The following is a 9,633-nucleotide window of genomic DNA, read 5'->3' on the forward strand; positions in this document are numbered from 1 at the left end:
TGAATGCATGCCTATTGATTCTTTAATAGTGATAATAACTCCAGCATCCACAATTGGGTCACTCAAAGAACTAAAAACTTTTAAAGCTCTCAACACCCCTCCCTCCTTCGGCCATTAAAACAATAACCAAATCCCATGGATCAGCTACCTATTACTTAATCACTGGCGCTGCAAAACGTACAATACATACATATACATAAATACAAATTTGACCTTGAAACTATTTCGTTTGTTTATATATGTTGGTAGATATATTTACGTGAAAAATATTAATAGATGTCACTTGCTCAACTCGTTTATTGTAAAATACTTGTTGGATACATGAGTTCTCTATAAAATTATAAATATATATATAGATATAGATATAGATATAGATATATATATATATATATAATTTTATTATCAAGTTGACCTAATAATATTATGGAATAATTATTAAATCATAACAGTTGGAGGATTTGCTTAAGTTTTTTTAATTAGGTTGAGTGTATTATTAAAATTAAATTTAAATGGTTGATTTGATAGATTTTTAATATAATATCATATCATATCAACGTTATAAGAAATATACTATATATGTCTTTAAAGCTCTCAACACCCTCTTCCCAATAAATATTCTTCATACGTCCTATATACATGGATACACTTACAAGAAACACTACCCTACAACTAATGCTCCAAAATATGTATGCCCACTTGCTCCTTAGATCAGGGTTGTGTTTTTTTGTTCTTGTTTAATTTTGGTTCTTCTTGGACCAACAATCAAACAAATTTTATTATATAAAACTGTTTCATTTCGAAAACTATATGATTGTATATCAACTATTCCTTGTTTTATATCATGTGATATATAGTTGTAATAGCCTTCAAAAGATTCTTTAATTTAATTTGAATTCTTTCCAATTCTCTTTTTCTTTTTAAACTCTACCCGTGATACGATCCATTATCGGGATTGAGAGCAGTGAATTAGAAAAGGGCTAATATAAATTTCAGAATTTTTTTCCGATCAAAAGTTACTTTGTTAGGGAAAAGATCTAAGCATATGCACGAATTTAGGATGCTAGGTTTTGGAGGGATATGTATCCTTAGCTAAATATCAACAACCATATTATAAATTGGTGAGGGACCCTAAATAGACCACACAGCTAATGACATAAATACCAAACCGTTTCATTGCTAGTAGTCAAAAGAGTTATATTAAGGCACAATAAACTGGTTTCCTAAACTAAGGGTATTTTTGTAAGGTAGCCACCAAATTGAAAATGGGAATAAGAGGAAAACTAAAGAGAAAGAAATCCATGAAATAAATAAATAAATAAATAAAAAGGGACCCAAAGGTATTAAAGTCTTGGAGAGGGAGAGGAGGTTCAAGTAAGTCCACCTGCCTTCATTAACTCATCTTGAATTCACTTAAATGCAGAATTCAAGGATGACTATTGAAACACCTTCGCTTTCTTCAACAACTTTCTTCGTCACTCTCACCACCTGTTTTCCTTCTGTTTAATGCTTCCAACCCACCTCTCCTTCCCTTCATTTATGTTTTTGTTTCAGCCACTTTCTCTTTCTCTTTCAAAATTTATTCATTTATCTCAAAGTTTCAATCACTTCCTATTTTGGGATGAACTGTCAGAACCTACACTTATCATTAATAATTCCTTTAGTTAATAAAATGCTTCTTAAAAAAACATGTAATTGCAAATTGACCAACTTAATTTCTATTGCATGTATGCCATACCAACAAATTTCAATTAAGAATGTGTGCGTGGAAAAGAAACTATTTAACAATTTAATTTGGACTGACAATTGGATAAATATTATATATATATATATATATATATAACATTATTTTGCAATTCGATTAATAAACTAAATTCAAAGGTAGCCGAATTTTGTTTGCACTTTGACTCGAAATACTTCAAAAAACCAAGATTCCAATAAAGCTAGAGACATATATGATCATGTAGCAAGAGAGAGTACATGGGGTAATAATTTGTTCGGTACAAGGGAAGCAAAACGAGCTAGTGTAAAACTTTTGCTGGGCATTTAGATGTTTTGGTAGGAAAGGAAAAATGATATCTTACACTTCGTTGGAAGAGGCTTAATTGTTTTCATGCATGCATGGTAGAGCTAGAGAGCTAGCTAGGGTTTGTACCATTATGATTTGTGATGTCAGCTCGATATGTGTCTTAGCTATGATGACTTGACGCATGAGATGAATAGGAGCACAATTAATTATTAGCTAGATAGAGCACTCCTACTCTCTTAAGATTTTGAGGATGTAAGGGTAAGAGCAAGTTACTTTGGGATGTTTCTTGATAAAAATGGAGATTTCCTTATACACAAATAACTCAAGGTGCATGTAAGCGCATTATTAATTTTTAAGGTGCAAACTTTATCAGGGAAGGAGCTGGGTATGTGGTATAAATTATATATAATATACATATTTTTGAAATAACAGATGGTTTTATATATAAATAAATAAAAACTAAACAGAACTACATATGGCAGGACACTTTATGTTGTCCGGACCGTCAATTAGCTAGAATTACATGTAAGTATTTAACCTTTTATATTACATATAATCATATACTAGTCAAATAACAAAAGCTGTCGAATACTATCTAATAGAATATATATATATATATATATATTGTATTTTCTTTTTTCTTTTTTGGTGTTTGTCTGTTCCTCTACCAATTCCATCAATAGCCAACAAACTAATTAACTAATTAGTAGACATTCAGTAAGTTAACATTGTTGTTTTATGATACTAGTATTGTATTTCCTTTTTTCTTAATTATGATTTTTGGCATGTGTTATTATAATCAAGTTCCACATTCTGTTTTCTTTTTTAAAATACTAAACATTGCCTATACGATACTTCAGTTTAATTTTATCGGTTCAAAAAACAATTCAATTAAAAACTTAGTATAAGTCATTATGTACCACTAACCGGCATCTTAGTTGCTAAAATACAAATAAAAACCACGTATAAAATAATAAGGAAAATTAATTACAAAAACAGCCTCTGTTTTACTTGCAGTTCCTTTATGTTTTATAAATTAGAAAACATTTTCATATTTTAGTCTTGTTTGCAATATTACCCCTTTTTTCCCTTTTTTTTTTTTTTTTTTTTTGGGTACAAAGATTTTTCTCCAACTTTCTTTTTCTTTTCTCTTTTTTAAATAAAAAAGAAATAAAATTGATAAAACAGGGGACTGCTTACAGCTTACTATAATTTTTTTTAAAAAAAAATTAACTGCTTACAGCTTACTATAATTTTTTTAAAAAAATTATGTGTCCAAAAATATGAATTAATAATGAATCAGTCTTACATCTAAAATTTGATAAATAAATCTAATACATTTATTATTATTTTCATTATATAAATTTAAGTGTTCCAATTACTCCTATGAAGAAAAATTAATCCATATATATGGAGTAGATGTTGTGTATAAACTAAAATTAAATTCATACCTGAAAAAGGGTACAACTTGCAGTATCATACGGTTGGCCCAAGTTTTTAATATATCCTTCCTCGACCATCGGCAGAATGAAGGGCTTCAATCATATATTTATTTTCACCCCCAAGTTACGTTAGATTGGGTCCTAATTTGGTGTATAAGATGTATTAGAGAGTCCCACTTTTTTCTGATCGTCATCATGTTTTCAGAGTACCTGGGCAGATCATTTTGTGGGCATACCATGGACTGTTCAACGCTTAGTTGGAAAAATGGAATTTAATTTCCTTTGGCCAGATTTATTATTATTACTATCATTATTATTATATATTAAAGATATTGGAATTCAAATCCAGAATAATTTCATAAAGAAATCGAACAATCTGCATAGAAATTTATAAAAAAATTTAATAACAAATTAAAGGTGAACATGAAACATAATAATAATAATAATAATAATTTAATATTTTGAAAGTAATAAATAATAATATATTGTTTGTTGATGAATACTGAGAATAGTTTTTTTTAATTGAAATGAAATGGTAATGATATGAGTCTCCAATGGAAGAGCTTTCAAAAAGTGTATTTAAGTGGGGATGAATTTGTTACTTGCATGATTTTGACATTTATTTAGTGTGCCTAATAAATCGCCGCACTGATTGGTCAAACCTAAACATGTCAACCATCTTGGCGGACATCTTGCGCCCTCTAAGCTACCCTTCAGATCCATATATTTACTGCCCACTTTCCTTTCTTTGGTGTAGGGGCCTCATTTTATATTGCGCTGATTGATTACACAGACAACGTCAATATCTGTGCTATTAAATGCAAAAAGCTCAGTTTAGTTTGATATCCGAATCCTTGTTTATGTATGACTAAGGATAGTGTATCACAGGAAACTTTTTGAGTCAGGGTTCATGTATATCATTTCTCTTTTTTGGTTTACATGGAATCCAAGTTTTGCCCAAAAAAAAAAAAAAGAAAAAAGAAATATATAAACATACAATATCCCATTCTCTTAAATGCCAACACATAATGCCTATCCCTGGCTAAGTTGAAGCAGTTGATTCAGTGAGAATGTCCCTGGAGTTGCCCTGGAATGACAAACCGACGCCAGAACCAATGGCGCTCCCACACCGCATGCATGGAATCCAAAGGTATTCCTTTCGTCTCCGGCAGGAAAAGTGCAACAAAAATGGTCATCACAGCAATCCAACCGGCATAGAAAAGGAATGCACCAAACTTGAAGTGACACAACATTGTCAAAAAGAATTGGGCCACAAGGAACGTCACGCCATAGTAGATGGCCACATTGATGCTTTGGCTTGTTGTTCTAATTTTGAGAGGATATATTTCACTGGAAATCAGCCAGCTTAATGGTCCCCAAGACAATCCATAGCCCACAACATACGTGCACATCAGTACTAACACTAATATGGCATAGCCCTCTGAGATTTGCCTTGTTCCCGATCCAGTCGTCGCCGCTAAAACGGAAGCAACCGCCACCTACACAGATTTTATTAAACGGTAAATGTGTGCAAATTATGGTATGATCCTATTGAATGGTTAAGCTTTTGAACTTAATTTCTAAGATGAGTGTCTGCAAACAGTCAACCATACCATGTCAAATTTAAACTTGTGACTATAACAAAAAGTAGGCTGCTAGGCTTAACTAAAGCCAAATGGCCTTTTCCTTTTGGATATATATATATATATATATATTTTTAGATTGAAAGCATATTATAATATTTTTGGATCATTTACTAATAATTATGATGAAAACTACGATTATTTAACACATATACTATAAAAGCTTCAATCATTTTGTTTGTTTTTAGACAAATTTTACTATAGAATGCCTTGGATTTGGTCATCTTCTAAATGCTTTTGATAACTATGGTTACATGGTTGTCAATATAGTTAAAGCGCTAAGGAACAATTTTCAATAAGCAAATTCAATGGTGGAGTATCAATATTTTGTTATTGTAAAAAAGCAAAAGGAAAAATCACCATATTAACACCTCCTCTGTTTTTCTAATTTTACTGGCCTTCGTATTTTCATTAATTACAAAAACATCCTTGCACATTTCATTTTTGTTGCATTTTAACCCCTTTTGTGCATAATCATATATGTGACTGTCAATTACATTTTAACTAAAAATTTGATAAAGAAGGGTGAAACATTCAAAAAAACAAAAAAATGTACACAAAAGAGTGATACGACAACAAAACTGAAATAAAGGGGGTGCTTCTCAAAATTCTAAAAACTACAATGGCATATAATGCAAAACTGGTAAAGCCAAAGGATGTTATTGTTAGCATAATTTTCCCAAAGAAAAAGCAAAACGACAGCAGATTAGACATACATACCTCTGAAAGACACATTTGAATTCCACCCACCATGAACAAAAGTCTCCGACCAAAGCGATCAACAAGAAAAGCAGAAACAGCGATGGAGCTAAGGTGGCAGACCCCTAATATGATAGCAGCGATCAAAGCCGAGTCATTCCCAAGACCAACGGACCGAAACAGGACCGGTGCATAAAACGAGATGATATTAATCCCAGAAAGCTGATGGAAAATTGGTATTACAAACGTCATCACAAGGTGTGGCCGATATTGCCTCTCAAATATGGTGATGAACGGCTCTCGATTCGCGGCTTTCGCGATTTCGGAGCTCTTAACGAGATCAGCCAACTCTGCTTCAATGTCAGAGTTTATGCCTCGGGCTCTAAGAAGCGATTGCTTGGCTTGAGCGAGCTTTCCACGCTCGACCAAGCTGCTTGGAGTGTCGGAGATGAGCAGCGAACCGAATGTCATCAAAGCAGCTGGAACTACGGCGAAGCCTAGAGAGAAACGCCAGCCCCAGTTAAGCCTAGAAGTCATGTAGTTTATGCAAGCTGATATTACCACACCGATTCCTAAGAAGAATTGGAAGCCTGTGTTGAATGCACCTCGCCATTTTGGTGGTGCTACCTCTGAGAGATATAGTGGAGCAGCCTAACTCATTTTTCATACAAACAAATTCAATGTTGGGAAATCACTAAAATAACTCAATCTTATTACTATTATTATATTTTTAATGCAATATTTAAGATCACTTCCCTTAAAGTTTAGAGTAATTAAGGGTTAATTGAAATTTAATACCTTTAGTTCCGCTAGTTGCATTTTTCATATTTGACATAGATTAGGATTTATAACGAAAAAATGTAAAAGATAGTTATCCATGATTATCAGATCATATAGATATAATATTATTAGATGTTATCTTTTACCGTCTTTTTTTATAAATCATTTATTATATTAAAACTGAAAAGCTATAATTCAATCAAATTAGATTGTTTTGGTTAGAGGATAATTATTAAAAGTGTTATTATGCAAATTTTGAAGTTAGGAACTTAAAAACAAAAACCAAATTGTATTTTAATATTGCCAGAAAGAACAGTTTGCTAGCAAATCCAATTGGCGCATATTGCAAAATATGAATAGTTGAAGGCCCAAGTTGCAATGTTTTAAACTTGAGTGCCTAAATGCAATTAATCCAAACTAGAAATCCTAAACTGCAATTATCCTTTTAATTAAATTAAACCTTACTAGTTACTAGTAATACAAAGTAATTGACAAATTTTATTAGCTAAAACCAAAATGTAATCAGCAATAAGAGACAAAATCAATCGATTTCAAACCAATATGAGTTTAATTGCACTAATTATGCAAAACCTAGGAAAAGATGAATGAAACTCTATTCCTTGTTTTTGAAGTGAGTACGTGAATATATACACTTACTTGAACGGTAAAACCAACACCAAATCCAAGTAGAATACGGCCAATGATGAGCATAACAAGATTAACAGCCCCACCATTAACACAAGCTCCAACAAGGAAGGTGAAACCTCCCAAGACCATGATGTTCTTGCGACCGATTATCATGGTAAGACGGCTAGCAATAAGCGATGTAACCATACCAGCTATGTAGAGTGAAGATGTGAAAGCTGTCAAAGCCAGGCTATCATATATACAATAGATGTTTGTTCTTGTTCCTCCCCTTGCCTTCTTCGACACAGATGGGAAAAATTTTCTTAGAAATGGTGCCATTGTCGTCACACCCCCTAGAGAAATTAAACAGAGAAATCAGAATTGGGGTTATGAAAAACAGGAAATTAAGCAACACAAAATTCGCAATAAAAATTTCTAAATCAATCTCAATCACAATTTCGAAATGCAAATACTTCAAAAGCTAACTTGTGCTACGTTTTTTTCTTCATCTTATTTTCCGGTATGCACCTGAAATTCCAATGTCATAGCCAAAAATGAGTCCGCTGGACGCAGCTACTATGCAAGTGATCACCACCGATAGGGTTATTTTGTTATTGACATGGTTGATGGACCCTGCATCTACAGCAAAATTACCTCCCACAGTCATACTTCGTGTGTTCATTTTGTATTTTCTCTATTGAACAGGAACAAATGCTCTGTAGTTTGAGTCAAGAAGCGTGTATCTGTTAGAAGTATTTTAATTTATACTCAGTAATTAGAATTTAAAACACTAATCGCCTTAAAAGAGGCCCACATTTGAAATTGATGGCCAAAATTCAGAAAAAGGAAAACTTTTCAGCGAAAATAAAAAATCAAAAAAGGAAAAACAAATATGTATTAATACTTTTCCACCTATCATGAAAGTAATACCTTTGCTGTTAGATTCTTTCTTTTACATTTTGTTAAGGAAAAACAAAAAACATATTACGAAAAAGAAAAAAGAACAGAACACAACAAAACAAAACAGAGAGTGATACGAGGGTACACAAAAGTACCAAGTGAGTACGTATAATTTTTTTTTTTTTTTTTGGATAAAAAATAAATTAAACACTTATGTGATTTGTGTGCCTGTCAAATACCATGCAATCTGATCAAAACATTTTAGAGAAAACATTCAATCTTGCATCAATTTTGCAAACGTTATATTTTATTTAAATTGGAAAACAAATAAAACATTCCAAATTAAAATATACAGCTTTAATTTCAGAAAATGATAATTGATTAATTATAATGTAAAAACAACAAATCTTGCCTGATAGTATGTTGATTGCATTAGAAAAAGCAATATTATTTTTGTTTTTTTGGGGAAAACAAATATAGAAAAGCTTGTTGAAAATATATGTCACTATCAACGATCAATTTACAGGTGTCCTCAACTTTCCAGCCAAGGAACGACCAATCCAGATTTCTCTGTAATATTAGTGGCATAATCAGGAGGGGATGTATTAGATAGATTTAAAAGGAAAGATTAGGATTAGAAATGAAACTGGATAAGATCTAAAAATAAACAAACAGAGGATTTGAATCCATTTCTATTTAATATGCTTCAATAAAAAAATAAGATTGAAAAACAAATATATTAGACAAGAAATCATTTCCGGTACATGATTTTTTAGAACAAGGGAAAAAAAAAAAAATTCAATAATTGAAACTAGATTGAGTTCGCTTAAAAGATATCCTGAAAGTTTCAGCTTCAACGGAAGCTAATCTGAAGGTTATCTCTTGCATATTGTCGCCGAATGCCAAATACTGTTCCAATTTTCGGGCCCCCTTGAAAATACAAATATGCCCTTTTTTTCTTCTCAAATTACGTAATTTTAACATTATTTTGGAAGTTGAATAAATGGTAAAATGGACATTACAGTGAACAGAAACTTAGCTTGAACAATACCGAACAAACAAGAAAAACCCAGAACACAAATAGTCTACCACTTTGAGAATCGCTGACCTCCTGAAGAGTAGGGCAAAACGAGCTGGATCTGCGAGACTGCAATTCCAATCCTGTTTTCTCTCTCTATAACAAAAAGGGTACAAAGAAATGGAGGTGGGGAATATTTAGAGTTGAGGGATTCGAAGGAAAAGGAAAGCGACAGTGAAAGGGTAATGTTCAACATCAATAATAGAGCAAAGCTATGAAAAACCCGCCTCAAGAAGACAAAGGCAGAGACTCACAGCATGAAGTTTGAAGCTCAATCCTTCTCTGAGGTTTCTAAATTTTCTCTGTGTGAGAGACTCTTGACAGAGAGAGAGAGAGATTGAGACGGTAAAAAATCTACAAATTTTATCACTTACAGACGACTTTCGGAGCTGTGTGGCACGTGGTGTTTAAGCACTTTGGATCACTAACTTCTTTGGA

At 32.3% G+C, this 9,633-nt stretch overlaps 1 pseudogene; it reads right to left on the reverse strand.

Annotated features, from left to right (window-relative positions):
- Window positions 1-4,361: 4,361 nt before the first annotated feature.
- LOC107420843 (sugar transport protein 5-like) lies at window positions 4,362-9,633 on the reverse strand (annotated as a pseudogene).

This window comes from Ziziphus jujuba, chromosome 5, assembly GCF_031755915.1.
Source record: "Ziziphus jujuba cultivar Dongzao chromosome 5, ASM3175591v1".
In the NCBI taxonomy this organism is placed as follows: domain Eukaryota; kingdom Viridiplantae; phylum Streptophyta; class Magnoliopsida; order Rosales; family Rhamnaceae; genus Ziziphus; species Ziziphus jujuba.